This window comes from Ambystoma mexicanum, chromosome 4q, assembly GCF_040938575.1.
Source record: "Ambystoma mexicanum isolate Mex_15411 chromosome 4q, UKY_AmexF1_1, whole genome shotgun sequence".
Classification (NCBI taxonomy): domain Eukaryota; kingdom Metazoa; phylum Chordata; class Amphibia; order Caudata; family Ambystomatidae; genus Ambystoma; species Ambystoma mexicanum.
The window spans coordinates 774490227-774512022 of record NC_090928.1 but is presented as its reverse complement, the minus strand read 5'-3'; the positions used below and the strand labels follow the sequence as shown (position 1 = coordinate 774512022).

Genomic DNA, 21796 nt, shown 5'->3' with positions numbered 1-21796 from the left:
CCATAAAGTAGTGCTGCAAGCGCTTTGGTTTGGGTTTTCTTTATTTAAAGAGAGCACTTTGAGGCTGAGGTTGGCCGAATCCCAAGATCCGGCTACACATTTGACGCCGGATCCCACCTGCCAGCGCTGCCCATCAGTCATTAGCGCAGGTTATGTGGTCATACATACATCTCTTTCCCAAACTACTCAGGACATCAACCCGGGACGAAATTTCCATTTTTAAATGATCCCGCAGGTTTGGAAAATTTTCAAAGCACAGAGTAATTTTCAGTGGGGCTGATGTGTTTGTGCTAAGTTGTTGAAAATAGTTTTCTTCCCCGCTAAGTCACGAATTAGGTTCACTCTCGTCTATGCATGTTTGCAAATATGTACATAGTTTGGAGACACTAACAAGCAGAGATGGAAGTGACCGTTGGTATGCCGTACCACTAGTTTGTTTCCTTTTTACAGAGCGTTCCATTAGTTCAAAGGCTCAAGAAACTTGTCCTTGATGCTTTTTCTTTCTCCTGAGCCAAATATAGAATCGGCTCAGGCCGGACATTCAAGCATTGCCAGTTTCCAAAGTCACAGCTAGGCAGACAAACACACACACACACACAGTGTCCATGGCTCTGCAGGTCGTTAAGGTGCTCAGGTTCCAAAGACATTTCTTTTATCACTGGCAGGGCCTTTCATATGCATGATGGGACATTTCCAACTCAAAGATCTCGCAAAGCACCAGTTACCTTTCAAATCTGTGATAGTTAAAATGGACAACGCAAAGCGCCGTTTAAAGATTTGTTTACATCCTTGATGTCTATTATCTCGACATGCAAAAAAATAAAGTTGCTTTAAGTCACTAATGAAATGTTTTCAACATCATGAATAACAATGAGCTGGAAGTATGTGACAAAGAATCTGCAAATCTATCTTTATTACACAACTTCTTTTATTACATGTTTTAAATCACAGAAAGTACCACAGGGTTAAGTAGATATTTCAGGTTGGCATTATTTTGCATTCTGGTACTTATAATTTAGCATTCAGGACGTGAAAATGAAAGCCACAAAGATATTCCTTTGGCTCAACATGTTGCTACAAGAGCTGACATGCTGCCATGTGGCTTTATTATGGAATTTGTGTTTTTTGTAAGTAAACTCTATAAGACATTACTGTAGACCTAGAGCAATTTGAGGCAAAGATTGTGAAACTGGTAACCAGCCCACTCCCCCACACCTCCTCAAACTCCCGAATATCATGCCCTCCCCCACGCCGGGCATCTGTCCGGCCATCCCACTCCCTCCTTTTTGGATGCAGCCACAGCACCACCAGACCCTTTTTTCCACTTCCAGCACTGCTAACAAGAGAGTTCTACTAAGTCACCCTTTTAGATAGCTGGATACCCAACTCAATCTTGCAATTATATGGCACCTCCTCCACAGGGGCATGGGCCTGCTTGTGCTTGGTGGACGGATTCTGCCATTGGTGTCTTGAAAGAAAGGTGCGGGATTAGTGGTGGAGTGGGACAAGGTCACGGTTATTGTTGTTAACATGATTGAGAGAAAGCCTGCTCTTGCTTCAGTCCACTTTAAAACGTGGTAGTGTGTGTGTCTTGCATAGTAAGATCTCAGGGGTCTTCTGAGCTTGTCTGAGTGTAGTCATTGAGTAAGGTTGGTGTGTTGATCAGAGTGTGGTGCGTCGGTCAAGGAGACTGTGTGGGGGTGTAAGTGGGTACTTGCTGCCACTGGTAATGAAATTCACAGACCTCCACATCACTACATATGTAGGATGGCGACCAGGCAAACCTTGATTCAGCCACTCAGATGAAGAACCGCTGCTCAGTATCTTACTCTCTGTGTTCGCTTGTGCTATAATACTTGCAGCTAAGTGTGGAGATGTTATCATATTTAGAATGTTGATTGTCAGCCTGGCTCTCTGCCGCGCGACCTTGATATTCCCTGAGTGAGAGCAGTCGCGAGGCAGAGAGCAGGCGGTTGGTGTTGGAGATGGTTGAGACCTCCGTGCGGGCCTGTTCATAATAAATGTACACACTTACCCATTGCCTCCTGTGTTATCTCTGCAGTGGCGACGAGGAGGGGATTTAGTGTGTAGCAACAGTCCCACTGGAGGAAGAGTGCTGTGCGTGTCTCCCGTCCGTTTTAGACTGCCCAAATCCGTTCACGTACGAGTGCTGGTTAAAGCCTGCAGACACCGCTGCTGTTGCTGAGGAGCCGCAATCAGCTGCGAATGGCTGAGGTACGCAGTTCGAGGAGACTGCGACCTCTCCCGCGAAGGATCGCAGGGAGACTACACCGGCGTGTTGCGGATTACAGCATCTTGCCCCGCTCTCTTCTCTATACATCTGATTGGGGTGAGGAGGCGGGGGAGGGAAGGCACGATAACTATAACATGCTATGAGGCAGCTGCAAGCCAATACTTCTGCTAGGAAGTTTTCCAGAAGACTGCATGAGTCAAGGGGAGGGACCAAGTGCAAATTGAGTGACAGGAAGAAGAAGCAGCCAATAGCATGTCAGAGTGGCCACTTTTGAAGCAATTCTGATTGAAGGAAAATGAACCATATTAACAAACAGAGAATCTGAAGAGTGGAACACGAACTTGACACAGATCAAAGGACACATGACAGTCCATGTAGTTAGAGGAGAAAGTCTGATGCTATATTAGAAAAAAAAGGAAGCAGACAATTCAAGTTAAGAGAATAAGACAAAGTGAGGAGTTAAATCACACAGTAATCACAGACCCCATGGCTTCAGCTAGCATGGCACCACCTCCACCATTCCTACCGGAAGCGGGCACACCAACCATCAGGTGGGATAGGTGGAAAAAACTATTTGACCCGTATCTCGTTGCAATTGGGGGTGACAAATGTGCCTCGACCAGAAAAGAAGCTATACTGTTACACAATTTGGGCGCTGAGGGCCGCAGCTTGTATGATGGGTTACCAGAACCGCCACAAGAAGGTCAAGGTGAATCAGATCCATACAGTATAGCTGAAAAGACACTAGCAATTCATTTTGAACCTAGAACAAACATTACTTTTGAGAGGCATAAATTCTTCCAGAGAGTTCAGGACCCACAGTAGATATTATATCTTCTACAATTACAGTAGAAAATATAATTGCTACTCTGAGGACATTGAGCCACACCTGCGATTTTGCTTAGCTCACTGATTCACTCATAAGAGATCAACTAGTTTGTTGCACAAATAGTCCCAAAGTTCAAGAGCGGCTGTTACCTAAGGACCTCTCCCTAGAGTTGACAGTGGAAGCGGCCAGGAGCATGGAACAGACAAGCAAATACATGCTGAATATGATAGGAGACAAGTCAGGAAGTGAGGTCGCTGCGGTCAGGAATGTGAAGAAAAGCAGCACCTTCAAGGAAGTCAAGTGCTTTAAATGTGGTAGCAATCGCCACATTTGTTCGAGTATGTTTTGCCCAGCTAGGAATGTCAGTTGCTTGAAGTGCAAGAAAAGAGGACACTTTGCAAGAGTTTGCAAGGAGTTTGGGCAAGTAAATAGTGTGGAACTCGGTGTTCCTGAGCAAGAAGCGAGTCACACAGTCCCCCAACAAGGAAAACACGTATTAGAAGTTGCTGAATTGTACCCAAGAGGAAATGGCCCAACGGATGTCTTCTTTATTGAAGGGAGAGAGTTGTAACCATGAAGATGGACAGCTGTTCACCATGGACTCTCATATCAAGGAAAACATTTGAGGGATGTGTGCAAGGGAATATAGAGCAACTAAGTGAACACATGATTGAATTGACGCCTACGGCAATGTGAATATCAATGTCTTGAGGAAGTTCCAAACATCAATAAAGTATAAAGGTCGCAGGTGTGAAGCGGATGTTTATGTGACACAAGAAGTATCCTCCCTTTTGGGTTGGACGGAGCAACGGAAACTTGGCATAAGAATACAAGTAAGTGCTGAGTAACCTATCACTGTTGCAGAAGTAAAGGACAGATGGGAACAGGAGTTCCCCAAGGTGTTTACTGAGGAGTTGGGATGTTGAAATGGTTTGAGCATGAGATAGTTCTCAAAAGCAGAGCTGTTCCCAAAGTACATAAGGTTAGGCCAGTGCCGCACCACTTGAATGAAAAAGTGAGACAAGAGATACAAAGACTACTACAAGGAGAAATCATCGAAAGAAAAGAAAGCTCTGAGTGGCTATCACTGGTAGTAGTGGCGGCTAAACCAAATGGTGAGATAAGACTATGTGTAGACTTGAGAGATTTGAACAGAAACATCTGGGTTGACAGACATCCCCTTCCCAATATTGGAGAGAAGCTGACAACATTGAATGGGGCGAAACTCTTTTCTGTGATAGACTCATCTCAATCACCAAGTGCCTTTGGCAGAAGCAAGTCAGCATCTAACCGCGTTTGTGACCCCGTTGGGGACCTTTAAGTACTGCAGGATGCCGTTTGGGCTGGCATCAGCGGCAGCCGTTTTCCAGAGAGTAATGGAAAATGTAATGGAGGGGGTACAGAATGTTTTGATATTTCAGGATGATGTTTTAGTCCATACTAGTTTAGAAAAAGAACATGATGTGATTCTCGCACAAGTGTTGAACAGATTAAATAATGCTGGGTTGACAGTACGGAGGAACAAATGCAAAATTAAAGTAGAAAGAGTGGAATTTTTGGGGCATGTTGTGGACAGGGATGGGGTGAAACCCAAGGAAAGTTTGGTGGAGGCCATCAAGAGTGCTCCTCGACCAGAGAACAAAGACCAAGTAAGGTCATTCTTCGGACTAGCGGAGTACTATCACAAGTTTGTCAGAAACTTTGCTAGCATGTCCACGCCTTTGAGAGGTTTACTGGGGAAAGGGGTTGAGTTTGTATGGAGTGCAGAATGCGAGGAGGCATTGAGGAGCATTAAAGAAGCGATAATGAGTGCACCCTCAATTGGGAAGTTTATGGCAAGTGACAAATGTGTCTTGGTGGTAGATTCCAGTATTGTGGGGCTAGGTGCGACTTTGGTGTAGTATGACAAAAACAATGTGGAGAGAGTAATAGTGTTTGCTTCGCGCCCGTTGAGGTGTGCAGAAGGTAACTACTCCATCATTGAGCGAGAGACCCTAGCAATGTTTTGGGCAATTCACCATTTTAAGTACTTTTTATGGGGAAGGAAATTTGTAGTAAGGTCTGACGACAAGCCTGTGGTACAACTGTATGAGAGTGCTAGATGGGCATTAGGGTCCCCGAGAATCAGCAGGTGGGGTTTAGGATTACAAATGTATAACTTTGAAGTGCGTTATTTACCAGGTAAGCAGAATGTGGTAGCAGACTGCCTATCCAGATTACCTGTGGAAAGAGTGCAACGGCTGGAGATGGAGGAATTGGATGAAGGTGTGGTGGCGGAAGTAGAAAGTGCAGTGGGTCATGAAAAATGGCTGCAAGAAGAACAGAAGGATGGAGATTTGAAACTGATAAAACAGTGGACAGTGGAAGGATGGCCAGAGAGGAGTGAGTTAGACAAGAGATTCCTAGTGTGGTGGGAAGTCAAGGCGGAGTTCAGTTTAGTTCATGGTAAGGTGAGATGGGGAACATTTTGTGTACGACCAGAGGACACTAGGGCTGCGCATTTGAGTTAACACACCTAGGACATCCTGGTGAGGGAGCTATAAAAAGGAAATTAAGACAAAGCTATTTGGGGCCAGGAATAGACAGGATGGCTGAGATGAGTGTAAAGAACTGTATGTCATGTCAGTCAAGTGACAAGTGTAGAGTAGTACAGGAAACGCCAATGACTCCTAATACCGTTCCAGATCAACCATGGATGAAACTGGCGGTGGACATAATGGGCCTGATTGCAGGATTAGACGAAAGTTTTAAATATCTGTTGGTGCTGGTTGACTTCCATTCCAAGTGGATAGAATGGGAAGCAGTTAGAGAAGTGACTGCAAATGTATTGATCCAATTTTTGGTGAAAGTTTTTTTGAGGGAGGGTGTCCCTTCTGAATTGGTGTCAGACAATGGGGTGCAGTTTGTTTCGGAAAGGATGAAGACTTTTTTGTTGAGTTATGGTATTCTGCACACGAGAACGGCATTATATCATCCCAGGGCGAATGGCTTAGTAGAGAGGGTGAACAGATACTTAAAGGGAGGTATCCAAATGGCTTTACGCATGGGGCAACCATGGAGAGAAGTTCTGAAACATGTAACTTTGTGACAACGCCACACTCGTTTACAGGTGTTGCTCCATTTGTGTCCCTTAAGGGTAGGGAACCGGCACCAAACTTTGCCCAGGATGGCTAGGTATGGCAAAATCTGTCGGGGTAGATCGGATGGCTATAATGCGATTAATCGAGAAAGATCAAGAAAAGAAAAAAGAACATTTTGACAGGAGGGAGAACGTGAGTGAAGTTTAGGGGAACAATTATTCATTAACAATCCCAAGTTTGTAGAAAAGTGTTCTGAAAGTAGATTCCTTTGTCCTAAAAAAAAATATGCTGTTAGAAATGGGTTTGTGGGGTTTACAGTCATAATTTTGAAACAAAAAATGTCAATTTTTTTTTCAAATGCATTTTTTTTCGAAATGGGGGGTTCCACCCAACCCCCCTTTTTTAATTTTTTTTTTGTTTTACCCATTTTTTTTTATCCCGAACCCCAAAATAAATATATAATTAAAAAAACGGAATTCGATTTTTTTTTTCGACATTATTTTTTCGAAAAAATTGTCATTCGACATTATTTTTTCGAAAAAATTACCGACCACCGTTTGTGGTCCTTGAGGGAGGAGAATTATGGTCCAATGGTACGCTCGCGAAGGCCACTGAAGCGCAAGGAGTGTGTGTGGAGGACCAACAAGTGAGTGGCAGTGTTGCAAATTAAGATGTTGATCGAGATGGTGTAAATGAGGAAGCTAGTACCAGCAAAATGGGTGTTACCACAAGTGGAAGAGTCACCAAAGAACCAGCGTGGTTGGAAGATTTTGCACACTAATTCATTTTTATGTATGCTAATTCATTTTCTTTGGAACATGTACATATGTTGTTGTTGTTTAAGTAGTTTTATCAAACATTTGTTTTCTTTGTTTTAGGGGGGGGAATATGTAGAGATGTTATCATATTAGAATGTTCATTGTCAGCCTGGCTCTCTGCCACGCGACCCTATTATTCCTTGAGTGAGAGCAGTCATGAGGGAGAGAGCAAGCGGTTGGTGTTGGAGATGGTTGAGACCTCCGTGCGGGCCCGTTCATAATAAATGTACACACTTACCCATTGCCTCCTGCGTTATCTCTACACTAAGCTTTGTGTGTTTGGTATCTTAAAGGCCTCGCAAGCAGACCTGAGATGATAAACATGGCGAAAGTATACGGTCATCTAAAATAAATACTTGTATTTTCACTCTCGATCTTTATACATCACCAATCTCTGTCTCCAAGTCCCCTATTCAACAGCATCGTTCAGTCCCGTTCTTCTTCTTTTTCGTTTTCCGAGACAGGTTTTAAGTTATGAGAAACATCATGTTTTTCACACTGTGTACCCTCTATCTGTTAGTTTCAGGCACTTTTTCTTTTGTATTGCCCCACACACTAAGCTCCTTATTGTAAGCGCAGTCTGCCTCCTATCCTCGCTTTTCTGCTAGATGACCTTGCACTGTCTCCTTTTCCACATTCATTTACATAGGTGTTTTCACAATACAGAAACGTCCTCTTCAATTGCAGCTGAACCCGCCATTTTGCCTACTAAGGATGCCATCTGTCACTGAATATTGGATGCTGTTCTGTATGATCAAAACACTAAATGGACACATACATTGGCACAATGGGGATGTCAACTTACCTCCTTTTATCTGTCTTGCAAACATACCCCTTGCAAAAACTTCTCTGACCTTTGACATCTGTCGGGTTCATCAGCCCCACCCACCCTTACCTTTTCCTCTGTTTTTCTGCCTCTGGATGGAGACTTTGCAAAGACAGTGTAAGGATGGTGCCTTGGGCCGGTATGGATTTGCACAGTCGAGCAGAGACGTTGTTGCGGGCTGGCACCCATTGGATCCAGGCACCCTGATTCATTTAGTGAGTAAAAAAAAAAAGACTCTATACCAATCGCGCCATGCTGATGTGGGCCCCTGGCAGAGAGAGTGCCCCTCTGGTCTATGCCGCCTGGGGCTGTTGCGGGCACCAACCACGGAAGGTGGCCTGTAGCCGCATGGGGCAAGCTGTTGTGTGGGCTCCACGCGCATATATGTGGGTGCTCCCCACGAGTTGCTCTGTGCTTGAGCCTGGAACGCACATATGCAGTTCTCCCTATGCCACTCGCTGCTGGGGTACACTATATTCCCCTTAGCAGGCAGAGCCTGCAACCAATTAGGCTGCCAGTTTCGAATCCAAGCCGCTCAGTTGCAGGCAGGGAGCACGACAATGGGCTGCCTCGTCTCGGCCTCTGCACGCTGCATGGTGACAGGTCATGGGTCACTGCGCCCTCCTCTCGGCACCGGAAGATGGCAGAGGCACGACAGACGGGGAGGGTCGAAGCGGAAGTGGGCCAAGAATAAATAATAATAAGCTTGCTCGGAAGCCGGGTAAACTTCCAGTAAAGGAAGTTAAAAAAACAAAGCTCCTCTCGGGAGATGGGCAAGGCATCTGAGGAGGCCCCCAATTGGAGAAAGACATATGTGGATCCTCTAATATAAAGGTGTCCAGCACGTGCCTGTGGCTTCAGCACTGCCACTGCAAATTCAACATTGAGCACATAAAAGCGACAAAGAAAGGCCGGCGACAGAGAAAAGAATACATGTCTCCCCTTCCTCTGTGTCTTCAGGGTCTTCCTCTCCCAGGCAAAGACATCACCATCGAGAGCATCACAGGAGAAGCCATTCTACCGCTTCCAAAGTTATGCCAGAAGCAATGGGTCTGCAAATAATACAGGAATCTGTGGCAGAGGTTATTACAGCCAACATGACTACAATGGATCCCCCCTTCCCTCCTACTCCCGCCCTAGCCGTGTCCGTGGAATCAGCTGTGGGTGGTGATCCATCAGAAGAAGTTAAAGGGGAGGAACCTATGGAGAAGGAGGACGATTTTATGGTCCCTGATTGCAGGGAAGATGAGAGAGCGGTTTTCGTTGGCAAATATATGAAAAGAGAAGATTTAAAGTCGGTTCTGGAGCACATCCAGCAAAACCTAGATTTTCCTGCAATTCCTCCCCCACCGGAGAAGCTGTTCAATCTCCCCTCATTATTAACTATTCCTTTTCGTGAGTATATGGATAAAGAACTAACCAAAAGAATGGAAAGATACAGAGCACCTGTCTTTCCCTGGGTCGATCCCCGGGTCCGCGCTTAGAAATCTCTGGGTATTAAGCGCGTTATAAATAACCTATCATATCATATCATTACCCGAGATACCATTTTCAAGTTGAATCCGATGGCAGAGTTTAAATGTCAACGTTTATAAGAAAATTGACGGCACCCTCAGGTGAACCTATTCGGCCATTCACCTAATAATGAATTCCAAGAATTGTGTTCTGCCTATGAGAAGGGGAGAGTCCTAACCTCCTTTCTCGAAATGATGAAGTACTAAGCCCAGTACATCATAGATATCAATTATGCGGTCATGAGAGTCACAGCATCAGGGGCAGCTCTTCCATCTCAGCAAGGAGACAGTGGAAAGCAGAAACTGCCTGGGAAACAACATTAACCAAGCTCCTGTTCTTGGGCCCACTATTGTTTGGGTCCCAGCTGAATCCCTTCCTAAAAAAGTAATTTCACGACCGGAAGAAGACTTCATCTTACAGAGCAGAGGACTAACCTGACCAGTAGACAGGACCGCATCAGCCTCTCCTCTAGCACATGCCACAAGACCCTCCTTTCGAGGTAGAGGCAGAGACTCTTCAGCCCCCAAGGTTCACCCATCCGGGCGGGCGGCACCCTCCCCAGAGCCCCTAAAGGAATGACTATGCAGAGGACCTTCCTTTGGGAGGTTGCCTGCTTGCATTCTCCAAGGCCTAGATAGATGTGCAGGATGCCTGGGTGTGGGAGATTGTTTAGGAGGGATAAGCTTTGGGGTTAATTTATCTACCACCCAAGGGCAATGAGATGCAAACCCCGATACCAAACAATCCATTGAAGCGATGGGCACTGGCTTCGAGGATACACCTCTTACTCCAGAAGTAGGCAATTGTGGCAGTGTCTATGGAAGCCCAGAAGTTAGCGTTTCTCTTAGTTTAGGTGACTGGGCTCACATGGTGCCCATCTTCTTTGAAGAAAGAAAAAAAAACATTTGCACCCCGGACGCAGTCCTGGGTGTGAATAGTTATCACCCCATTGTCGGCGGGTGTATCAGGGCAGTAGCAGCCCATATCCCTCGCCAAGGCATTTGCTTCGTCCGAACTGCCTAGGCTCAGGCTAGCGGACTATTACCGGCCCTGGTACACCCCCTGAAGTAGGATGATAGCTATATTAACTCCATGATGGAATCCAGGATAACAGTTATATTACAGGCAGTTAAGGACCCGAAAGTCTGCGGTTCTTATAGACCCATACCTCTAATAAATCTTGATGTAAACATATTTATGAACATTCTGGTCAATCAACTAGCACAACTTATGCCTTTGCTTAGTACCGATGCCACGCTGGCTTTATTGCCAGTAGACAGATGTACAGCAACACATGGAAAACCTCTTACCTTATAGAGAAGCTTACAGATCTACTACACCCCTGATACTAGGATCTCTGGAAGCAGAAAAACTGTTTAACCGCATGAACTGGTCTTTCATGCTGGATACCCTTCAAAGAATTGAGTTTGGATTGACTTTCTTGAGCTGGATCAGGCCTAATTATCACAAATCGATCACTGGTGTTAGAGTTAATTAAGCCCAGTCTAGGAGATTAGATATCACCAGTGGGACAACACAATGCTGCCCTTTATCTCCACAGTTATTCACCCTTAAATAGAACCATTAGAGGAGGTCATCAGGAGAAATGGGGAAATCAAAGGAACAGCTGTTGGAGGACAGGAATATGAAATTAGTTTATTTGCTTGCGATAGGCTACTCTGCCTCACAGAGCTGACTCATTTCTCATCTATCCTGATGGGATAATGATGTATCTTGGTGTGGTATGACACAGGCAGGAATACTCGGGAACCACACCAGAGCCAGTATTGTAGAAAAGGTAAGTCTTCTTTAATGTTACAGGTTACAGTGGGAAAGTAAGATAGGAGATGAGGTGATGTGCTTCTGCTTCCCTTGGCTCTCTCCCTGCCGGTCTCCAACCGTCCTCTGTGGAATCCTTACACTCGCACCATTCCAGGCCTCGCACCAACACTCCGAGCTCCACTACTCAATCACATAGACACACAGCACAACATAGCATATATGATGCTAGGATACTACACATCCCCCTCCTTTGAAGAAAAGGAAAAGTATAAACATACATGTGTTAAAAGGAAACAACCCTTGAGGAACATTTCGCTTTATGTCCTGGTCTGCCCCCCAGGACCTCAGGGCTGCCAACCCCAAGCACAACCTGCTCTCTATGAGCAAAACACATCTAACTCACCTAACCAAACTATACAAAAGCTTTTCTTCTTCTGTAAGGGCCTGCCACACCCAAACCCTGGACCTGCCACGTCCCGGCACAACCTCACCCTAATACAGGACACTCCCGCCGCTGTAATAAAAGCATGCTCACTACATCCAACATCCAATAAAAATATCAAAGATAAAACACATGAGGAATAACTAAGGTCTGGATGACACTCACCTAACTTGTAACCATCCTAGCCAGTAACAACATCACCACCCCCTCTCCTCACAAATAACAGAAAGGAAAAATAAAGGATAGCCACTCACAACACAAAGATCACAAAAATACGACACAACCACAAAAGGCGTGGAGTGCAAAAGGCAAAGTGCATGACACAACCGTGCAATCACAGGAACTTCTGGGACAAGTGTTGGAAAGATGAAAATGAAACACTTGCATAATGTTCCCGAAAACTCAAATTGTACACCAAAAATGAAAAATGCGGTGTATAGCAAAACTTCAATTTGCAAAAGATATAGTTTAGACGCACATAGGTGAATAGTAGATGTGCAGATCCAAACTCTCCCAAAAATGTTTAGAATAATTACGAAAACGGTTGTCAGTGTGGTTTAAACAACACAGTTTAAAACAGCAAGCTCCCCAGAAGAAAACCACCACACTAACACGACTCCAAAAATGTGCGCCACTCCAAAACAACATTTTGATAGCAAAATCAACTGGCGAGCCGCTAATCCTACTGATACATCGCCTAGCATAAAAGAAAACCCATTAACAGTGTAAAATTAATTAACTGGGGAGCCGCTACTCCTACTGAGGCATCGCCTGGCATCACAGAAAACCCATTAGCACTGTAAAATTAACTCTCGAAACAGTAACCTCCACCGTGAGGAAACAAATTGTGCGAAAACTTACAACGCACCAAAATCTACTACATGGGCCCCGTGCCCTAAAACTCTAACGTAAGAACTTGCGTAAAGACCTCCAACTTATTAATGGGCCCTTGCCCTGGCAACAACGCCACTACCTAGAACCAAAAGGTTTTAATTCTCTGGAGCACTCAAAAGTAAAGTGTCTAACCCCTGAAGGTATTTCAAACAGCAACCACACTTGACCACAGTGCGGGAGCCAAAACCCCTTCATATGCATGCAACTCCAGTACAGACGCGTCACACAAGACACGTACACTACAACTACAAATGTGTCACACTACTCACGTATACACACCAAAACATCCACTTCTCACTACATTATAATACAACTGCAGAAACTGCTGCAAACTGTGCGCACTATTGGGTCACAACCCAAAACTCCCAAACACACCCAAAACTCCAAATGCATACACCACAGGAAACTACAAAATAACCCATACCGCAAATCCATGCTCCCACACATGCACTCCACTAACCCCATACCACAAAACATCCAAATTACTACAAATGCGCATACAAATCTCTACATTTCCCAAAACAGGAATGAGTTGCACCTTCAGCCATGGTGGTGATCAGTCACCAAACTGGGGCGCAATTCACAAGTTTATATTGTGAATCCCCAATGAACTGTAAAAACCAATATTGTGGACATAAAAATATTAAACTCCTTTGCATAATTGTACCCTTACAATCATTGAATAATTCAGAAAATACAAACTAGAGCCAGTATTGTAGAAAAGGTAAGTCTTCTTTAATGTTACAGGTTACAGTGGGAAAGTAAGATAGGAGATGAGGTGATGTGCTTCTGCTTCCCTTGGCTCTCTCCCTGCCAGTCTCCAACCGTCCTCTGTGGAATCCTTACACTCGCACCATTCCAGGCCTCGCACCAACACTCCGAGCTCCACTACTCAATCACATAGTCACACAGCACAACATAGCATATATGATGCTAGGATACTACAGATAATTAAGGAGTTTTGGGAATATCTGAGGCTTCCAAATACATTGGAGTAAATCAGAGATTTTAAATTTGACACTACCTCATTGTTTAGACAATATTATCAAACAATGGTCTCTCTTTAAATCGGCCACAAATTATGTAAACTACTTAGGGATTAAGTAGCACCAGGAGGCTAGTTGATCGTTACTGGGTCAACTACCTTCAGCTTCTTCAAACATCAAACTGGAATTTTCAAAATGGAAAGGAATTCATTCTACATGGCTGGGTAAGATGGCTGCGATGAAGATGATGACTCTTCCCAACCTTTTTGTAATTTAATTTTCCAGGCCCTTCTTTCAAGACTTGCGGAAACATATTCTTGGCTTAATATGGAGTGGTAGATCACCTAGGGTATCCAGAAAGCGATTGTTGGACCCAATGGAGAAGGAAGGATTGAGATTGCTTAATTGTATTGCAATTTCCTGGAAGCTCAATTATGGGTTCTATTTGAGTGGTGGAAGGTGAAAGCGATAAGGCCTGGGCCCTAATGGATCATGCAACTGTAGGCTGATCCTTGAATGATATTCTTTGATTAGATAAGGGGCTCACACAAAGAAGTCCACATTTTCAAGATTACAGGCCAGATGCTCAGACATTGGGATGCAGCATTTGGCACACTGCTGTTACCCAGTCAACCCTCACTCCCACACATGGGAATCCTATTGTTTCTTGTGCCATGAACAAGGAAACCTCAAGTGCTTGGTCGAAGGGAGGATGTTATTTATCTGACCTATTCATTGACAAGGTGATACAATCATGTGTACAGTGCAACACTAAATTTGGACAGGATGGGTTACTTTCAGCTATGGTATTGTGTTTTACCAACCACAAATCGGGCAGCAGCCACTCGTTCACTCAATGAGTTTGAAACGTTCCTGCTGCCGTTCAATTCTCACAAAGGGTTGGTTTCCAGCCTTTATACTTTTTGAAGTTTTTATTGGTAGCATAAAGATGGAGATACACAGGTAGTTGGGAGACACAGCTGAATAGGCAGAAAGACAGCACATAATGGAGTGGGCTGTTGACGAAGATGCCAAGGATGTACATGAGAATGCATTTAGGAAAAACAAACTATAAAATGATGCTTTACTGCTATAGAACCTTGGCAAGCTTGACAAAATGGAAGCCTAGTGACTTCTAGAGGGGATATCATCAGGAAAGGAAATAACTAAATATTTGGGTGATTTCTGCAAAACGTCCTGTTGTCTGGAAAGAAGTTCTTGCTGCTGTTAAGAAAATGAAATCCGATCTCCAAGGACCATTTAATGACGTTCCTCGGTCTAAAGCCGGTACAACCTGTGGACATTTCTAGGGCAGACTGAAACAACATTTGACTGCTTTTCACAATGGCCAAATGTAACACTAGGGCACACTGGAGCGTGGCAGATCCCCCGACCCTTTTCCAAAGCCTTCAAAAGGTGTAGGAGTCAGTGGCAATGTAGAAACTGGCGCAGACACTTAAATCTAAGAATTCACTGTTCCTTCAAGAGTGGTCCTTGCTAATTCGATATTTACTTGACAATGACGATCAGACTGCAAACCATGAAGCTGTTTGATCGGCTAGCTCAGGATTGACTTACTAAGTGTTAACTGCTGCGTTTGAATTGTGACAACACGCAGGCATATTAAAGTCTTGAGTATTAATATTGAGTTTATACCCTCTTGGATTTTACTTCTTTTTGGAAAGCCAGGAGGGAAAGGGCAATAATGGATAAATATGACTTGTACTTATGAATGCTTTTCTAAATTCACTGTTTTAATGTTTAAAACTACAGATCAATAAAGAGATATACGATTTATCCTGTCTATCCTTTCGTTCCCATCATTTAAAGCTTGGGTCACATGCTAAAAATGTGGCTGATGTGTGCATTGCTTTGTGTGCTATTCTGGCTGCTGTCAGGGCGGTCAGAGCGCAAAGCAATACAAATAAAAACACTGAAACAATAACATGGGACACTGTTTCAGGTTCCAATGGTTTAAAGCTTAAAACAACATAGGCATCTCAACAGGGGTCAAGTCCTAAAAATTAACTCATCAACAAACGCAATGTGATGTGATGACGCCAGAAATTAGCATATGAGGGTGAAATATGCACTAATTAAATTGGCTTTGTATAACCACCCAAATTGAACAGGACGAATCACATTTGCCTTTCATAAAATCAACACACAAACAAAACCGAGAGCGGATATTTTCTTCTAATAATGGTTTTGAAAACTTTAAAAGTTGTGCATGTTTCAAACTCCAATAAGCAATACAAATGTTTTCCCTCGGACTTGCAGTATCGAAATGCGACATTTCACCTTTAGTTGTTTGCTGTTTTTCATCAGGTTAGATAGGGCAGTGTTGAAGTGGCTGGCCTGCATACCTCAGGACTGTGGTTCGATCCTGGAGGTTGGCTTTAATTCATAAATTCAAAGAGGACATTTAATGTTTATCATTTTAGCTGGGGGAGACTGAGACCACCCTCTGAATAAAGTGGGGGGACTCTGCCCCTCCCCACGTGTCCCCTCGACTTGAGCCCTGCATCTCAATGAGAAAGGTCGAGTTACCGTTTTCTTGCTGAAATGCATGAACATGTAAATAATAGATGTGTTAAATGTGTGGCTCCTCGAAAATCTGACGGATTTTTATGTTTGTTTCCTTGTATTAATCTGGCATGAATGTATGCAATTGTGTACAATTACTCACTGTGCCATAACTCCCTCCTTTTTCAATTTCCCCATTGTCCAAAGACATTCACATATTTAAGCTACCATACATGTTATGTTATGTTATGTTACTTTGCATTTTTATAGTGCCTTATATACCATTGGTATGGTCTGAAGGTGCTAGTAGGTTGAGCAACGGATATGTGTGCAGCTGGTGTGGTATTTGTGTAATAACTGCTTCTTAGCGGTACGTCTGGTGGTTGAGAGATCAAGAGTATGTGTTCGTTCTGGCGGGATTTATCCAGACCGATTGTGGCTGTGTTAGGCCTGAGAAGAACGCCTGGCTGGGGGGTGTGTAACCAGCAGTGTTTAGTTAGAGTGGTGGGGAGTATGAGGCAGATGTTGGTATGAGAGCAGTTATACCGAATGGTGTCATAGTATCTCTGTGTTCTAATTGAATGGTGGTGTAAAGAAGAGAGTAAGCATGGTGATGTGATATGGTGGGTTACATGCTCTTCAATCGTTCCATGCATTCCAAACCATTCCATGTAAGTCACGCAATTCTATGCGCTCTAGTCCGCTTCATGCACTCCAGTCTGCTCCATGCACTCCAGTCCGCTCCATGCATTCCGGTCCGCTCCATGCAATCCGTCCGTTCCATGTACTCCAGTCTGCTCTGCGCATTCCAGTCTGCTCCGCGCATTCCAGTCCACTCTACGCACTCCAGTCGGCTCATGCACTCCAGTCCGCTCCACGCACTCCAGTCCGTTCTACGCACTCCAGTCCGCTCCACGCACTCCAATCCGTTCAGTGTAATTTCATGTTGTTTTACGCACTCGATCCACGTATTTTACCTGTACCATCCACATACTTCCCTGTACCTTTCACATATTGCACCAGTAACTTCCACACACTTCATCCGTTCCATTCACATATTTCACCCATTCCATCCACATATTTCATCTGTTTTATCCACATACATCACCCGTTCCAGCCACATACGTCACCCATTCCATCCACATATATCATCTGTTCCATCCACATATATCACCCGTTCCATAAACATACGTCACCCGTTCCATCCATATACATCACTCGTTCTATCTACATATGTTATCCATTCCATCCACATACTTCACCCATTCCGTCCGCTCTAGGCACGCAACCGCTCTGTGTAATCATCCACTCTACGCACTCATCCGCACTTCGCACTCATCCTCTCTACGACTCATCTGCTCTGGGCACTCATCCGCTCTAGGCACTCATCCGCTCTACATGCTCTATGCACTCATCTGCTCTGCGCTCTCATCCACTCTAAGCACTCATCCGCTCTACGCACTCATCCACTCTACGCACTCATCCGCTCTACGCACTCATCCGCTCTACGCACTCATTTGCTCTACGCACTCATTCGCTTTACGCACTCATTCGCTTTACGCACTCATCCGCTCTGCGCACTCACCCGCTCTAGGCACTCCTCCGCTCTAGGCACTCATCCGCTCTTCGCATTCATCCGCTCTGGGCATTCATCCGCTCTAGGCACTCATCCGCTCTAGGCACTCATCCGCTCTAGGCACTCATCCACTCTACATGCTCTATGCACTCATCTGCTCTACGCACCCATCCACCCTACACACTCATCCACCCTACGCACTCATCTGCCCTACGCACTCATCCGCCCTACGCACTCGTCTGTTCTATGCACTCGTCTGTTCTATGCACTCGTCTGTTCTATGCACTCGTCCGTTCACAGCACAGGTCCGCTTTATGCCCTCTCACGCTCTACGCATTCACTCGCTCTACACACTCTCATGCTCTACGCACTCACTCGCTCTATGCACTTACCCGCTCTATGCACTCACCCGCTCTCAAGCATCCCTACACTCTCACGCGCCCCTCTGCTCTCACGCATTTATTTGCACTTACGCACTCATCTGTCCATACACTTGTCTGTTCTACCCACTAGCCTGTTCTACGCAATCATCCCCTCTACACACTCCTCAGTTCTTACACACTCCTCCGTTCTACAAATTCCTCCGCTCTATACACTCTTCCGCTCTGCGCATTCTTCCACTTTGCGCACCTATCGCGCTCTGTGCACTCATCTGTTCGGCGCACCCATCCGCTCCATGCACTCACCCATTCCAGGCACACATTCGCTCTATGCACTCATTCTTTTCACGCACTCGTCTGCTATATGCACTCATCTGCTCTACAAAGTCGTTTGCTCATACACACTGATCCGCTCTATACACTCATCTGCTCTATACACTCATCTGTTCTATGCACTCCTGCGTTCAACACACTCCACTGCACTTACGCACTCATCCGCCCTACACACTTGTCCGCTCTACACACTCATCCGCTCTACACTCGACTCCTCTGCACATTCATCTGCTCTATGCACTCCTGCATTCTACACACTCCTCCGCACTTATGCCCTCATCCGCTCTACACACTCGACCGCTGTACACACTCATCCGTTCCACACCCCATCCGCTCAACACACTCATCCGCACAACATACTCATGCATCCTAAACACTCATCTGATCAACACACTCATCTGCTCAACGCATTCATCCGCTCAGCGCACTCTGTTCCACGCGCTTCATTCATTCTAATGATTTCATCCGCTCCACTCACTTCATTCATTCATCGTGCATTATCGTTTTCAGGCCATGTCACTCGTCATACGCACTGAGTCCGTTCCGTGCTCTCTACTGTTTCATGCACTACACTCGTCTCATGTACTTGAATCTTCTATTCTGTATTTTCCATTTGTGCCATGCACTCATACAGTCGGTGTCATCTGTCTGCGTACTCATTAGTCTCTTGTATTCATCATTCCATCCTCTTCTCTTTATTCATTTCGCCCATTTAGTTCATTTTGTCCGTTGCACTCATTACATCATTTCACTAATTTAGACCTCATTACTGTTTTCGTACGATTTACTTTTTTTATCCACTTCACTGCTTTGATCTACTTTACTCGTTCTATTCTGTTTGTCCTTTTACTTTACAATAGCGGTTATTAGTTGTCGCTTTCTCGCATGGATCTTGATGTTGTATTGTTATTTGTCTTATTGTTATTCAAGATCTAGTAGTTTGTTGGGTTGGTGTCATTGAGATGCTGTTATTCAGTTTGGGTTAGTTTGCGCACGGGTTGGTTTTATGGCAAGAGCCAAGTTTTCAGTAGTTTGCGGAAAGACATTAGATCTGCAGTTAGGCGGATGTGCGGTGGGAGTGCGTTCCACAGCATGGGGGCCAAGGTTGAGAATGATGAATCGCCTAACCTGACTGAGTTTGTTTTAGGTATGACTAGGAGGCTGGCTGAGCTTGATCTTAGAGTACGTGGAGGTGATAGGGTTTTAGCTTGTTTTGAAGATATTGAAGTCTGGTTTTATGCACTGCTCGATGAGAAATGCATAAGGTTTTGAAAGTCACCCTTCGGGCCACTGGAAGCCAGTGCAGAGTTTTAAGGGCTGGGGAGATGTGGTCTCTCGGGCCGAGCCCTCGTAGCAGTTTGGCTGTGGCGTTTTGTGCTCTTTTAAGTTTATTCAGTTGATAAGCGTGGACTCCGAGGTAGAGGGGGTTAGTGTAGTCCCATCTTGATATAACAATTGATTGGACCGGGGCGAGTCTGTTGGGAAAGCAGAGATATGGAAAGATGTGCCTAAGAGTTTTAAGGTGGTAGTGGCAGGATTTTGAGATGTTGTTGACTTGACGCGAGAGTGTTAGGTCAGAGTCAAGGGTGCATCCAAGATTTTTTACTGAGCTAGAGGGAGTCGGTGAGTTGCCCATGGCAGATGGCCAGGGTAGTGGGTGTGGAAGAAGTTCAGAGTTGCCACATACCATGATTTCGGTTTTGGAGGGGTTTAACAAGAGGTGGCTTTGGGTCATCCAGAGCTCTATGTCGAGGAGGCAGGAGAGGCGAGGTCAGGTCAGCGGCTGGGTTTTGAGTCCAAGAGTTTTAGGATTAGTTGCGTGTCATCAGCATAGTTGTAACACAGGATGTTGTGTGAACAAATTATTGGTGTGAGGGTGATCAAGTAGAGATTGAACAGGAGGGCAGATAGGCATGCTCCTTGTGGAACTCCTGTGTCGACTGGTCGGGCTTGGGAGGACTAGGTGGAGAGTATTGTTATTTGGTACCTATCTTTGAGGAATGAAGCTATCCATTTGAGAGCGGTTCCACGAATTCCTAGGGAGTGGAGGCAGTCAAGGAGGATTGAGCGATTGATTGTGTCGAAGGCAGCAGATAGGTTGCGAAGGATTAATGCAGCGCATCCGGGGGGGGGTCTGCCGGGATTTTAAGGTCATCCCAGATTGAGGTTAGGGTGGTTTTGGTTCCGTGCCGGGGCTCTGAAACCTGATTGTGCGGGGTCAAGGAGATTGTTGGCTTCGACAAAGGCATTTAGTTGGCTGTAGGTGGTTCAATGAGTTTGGCAAGGAATCTGGTGTTTGAGATGGGGCGTTAGTTTTTGGGCTCGAGAGGGTCAAGGGAAGGTTTTTTTTTTTAGAGGTTTGACATGGACCGTTTTGAATGCATCGGGAAAAATACCTGAGGAAAGGGAGTCATTTATGATGGATCTTGCGTGTTCTCCTGCGCAGGTAGAAGCGAACATTTCTTTGAGGGTTGTGGCATGGCAAGGGTCTAGCAGAGAGCCGGATGGTTTGCGGGCAGAGTGAAGTTTGAGAAATTGGTCGGGTGATATTGGACTAAAGGAGTCAAACATTGGTTGCGCAGTGGTCGTAGGCAGTGGGTTGGCCGGTATGGGGGAGGGTTGCCTGGTGGATGTAAGAGAGCCAGTTTGGTGGTTAGCGCATTTGTTCTTTCGAGAGCCGTGGCGTAAAAGTGGAGAGAGAGTGAGTCGCACAATGATTGTGAGGGGGTCGTGACGGTGGTAGTGCATGCCAGTTTGGTGAATTCGTTGATAATTTTGTGAAGTTCTTTGCTGGGGTTTTTGCAGTTTTATGGATTCGGGAGTTGTAGTGGGCTTTTTTTGCTTTCCGTATTTCGGCCTTGTACTGATGAAGGTGTCGGGCCAAGTTGGCTCTGCTCTCTTGGGTTTTGTCTTTCTGCCATTGGCGTTCTAGGTATTTATATAGTTGTTTAGTTGTCTTCAAGTCAGGAGTGAACCATCTAGGGAAGAGGCCACGGCAGGCTGATGGTTTGCAAGAGGATGTGAGCCGCATTAGAGAGGCGTTGAGCCATGAGTCGAAGGCGTCGGGGGTTAGTTGTTTATTGAGTTGGCAGGTAGGTGGAGGAGACTGGTGGAGTGCGTCGGTTAGGTCAGGAACGAATATTAGCTTTTTCCAGCATTTGCTTAGATTCGGAGGTTCAGGTTCGAGTACGGGAAGCAGGTCAGGGGAGCAAATGGCGAAAGAAACAATGAAGTGATCGGACCAGATAATAGGGGTGGAGGGGTTTAGATGTATCCGGTTGTGGGAGCTACAGATGGCATTGCGAGTGTGTCCTTTATAGTGAGTCGGGCCGTTTATGTGGGGTTGGAGGATAATGGCGCCTAGACCGTCAACCAGAGAGTGAGTCATAGGGTTGGTGGGGATGTCGAGCCAGATGTTGAAGTCTCCAAGAAGGGTGAGGTTCGGATGGTTTAGTTGAAGGGTGGCAATGGAGTCACAGAGGTTGTTTTAGAATTGTCTATCGTAGCCAGGGGGTCTGTAGATTATTAGGAAACTGTGTGAGAACGACGGGGAGA

The 21796-nt window shown here is 45.3% G+C and overlaps 1 protein-coding gene across 1 annotated transcript in view; it reads right to left on the bottom strand.

Annotated features, from left to right (window-relative positions):
• The window catches only part of LOC138467292 (ADP-ribose glycohydrolase MACROD2-like), a 1886603-nt gene that overhangs the window by 323899 nt on the left and 1540908 nt on the right, over positions 1 to 21796 (bottom strand). The gene's annotated exons all lie outside the window — the stretch shown is intronic.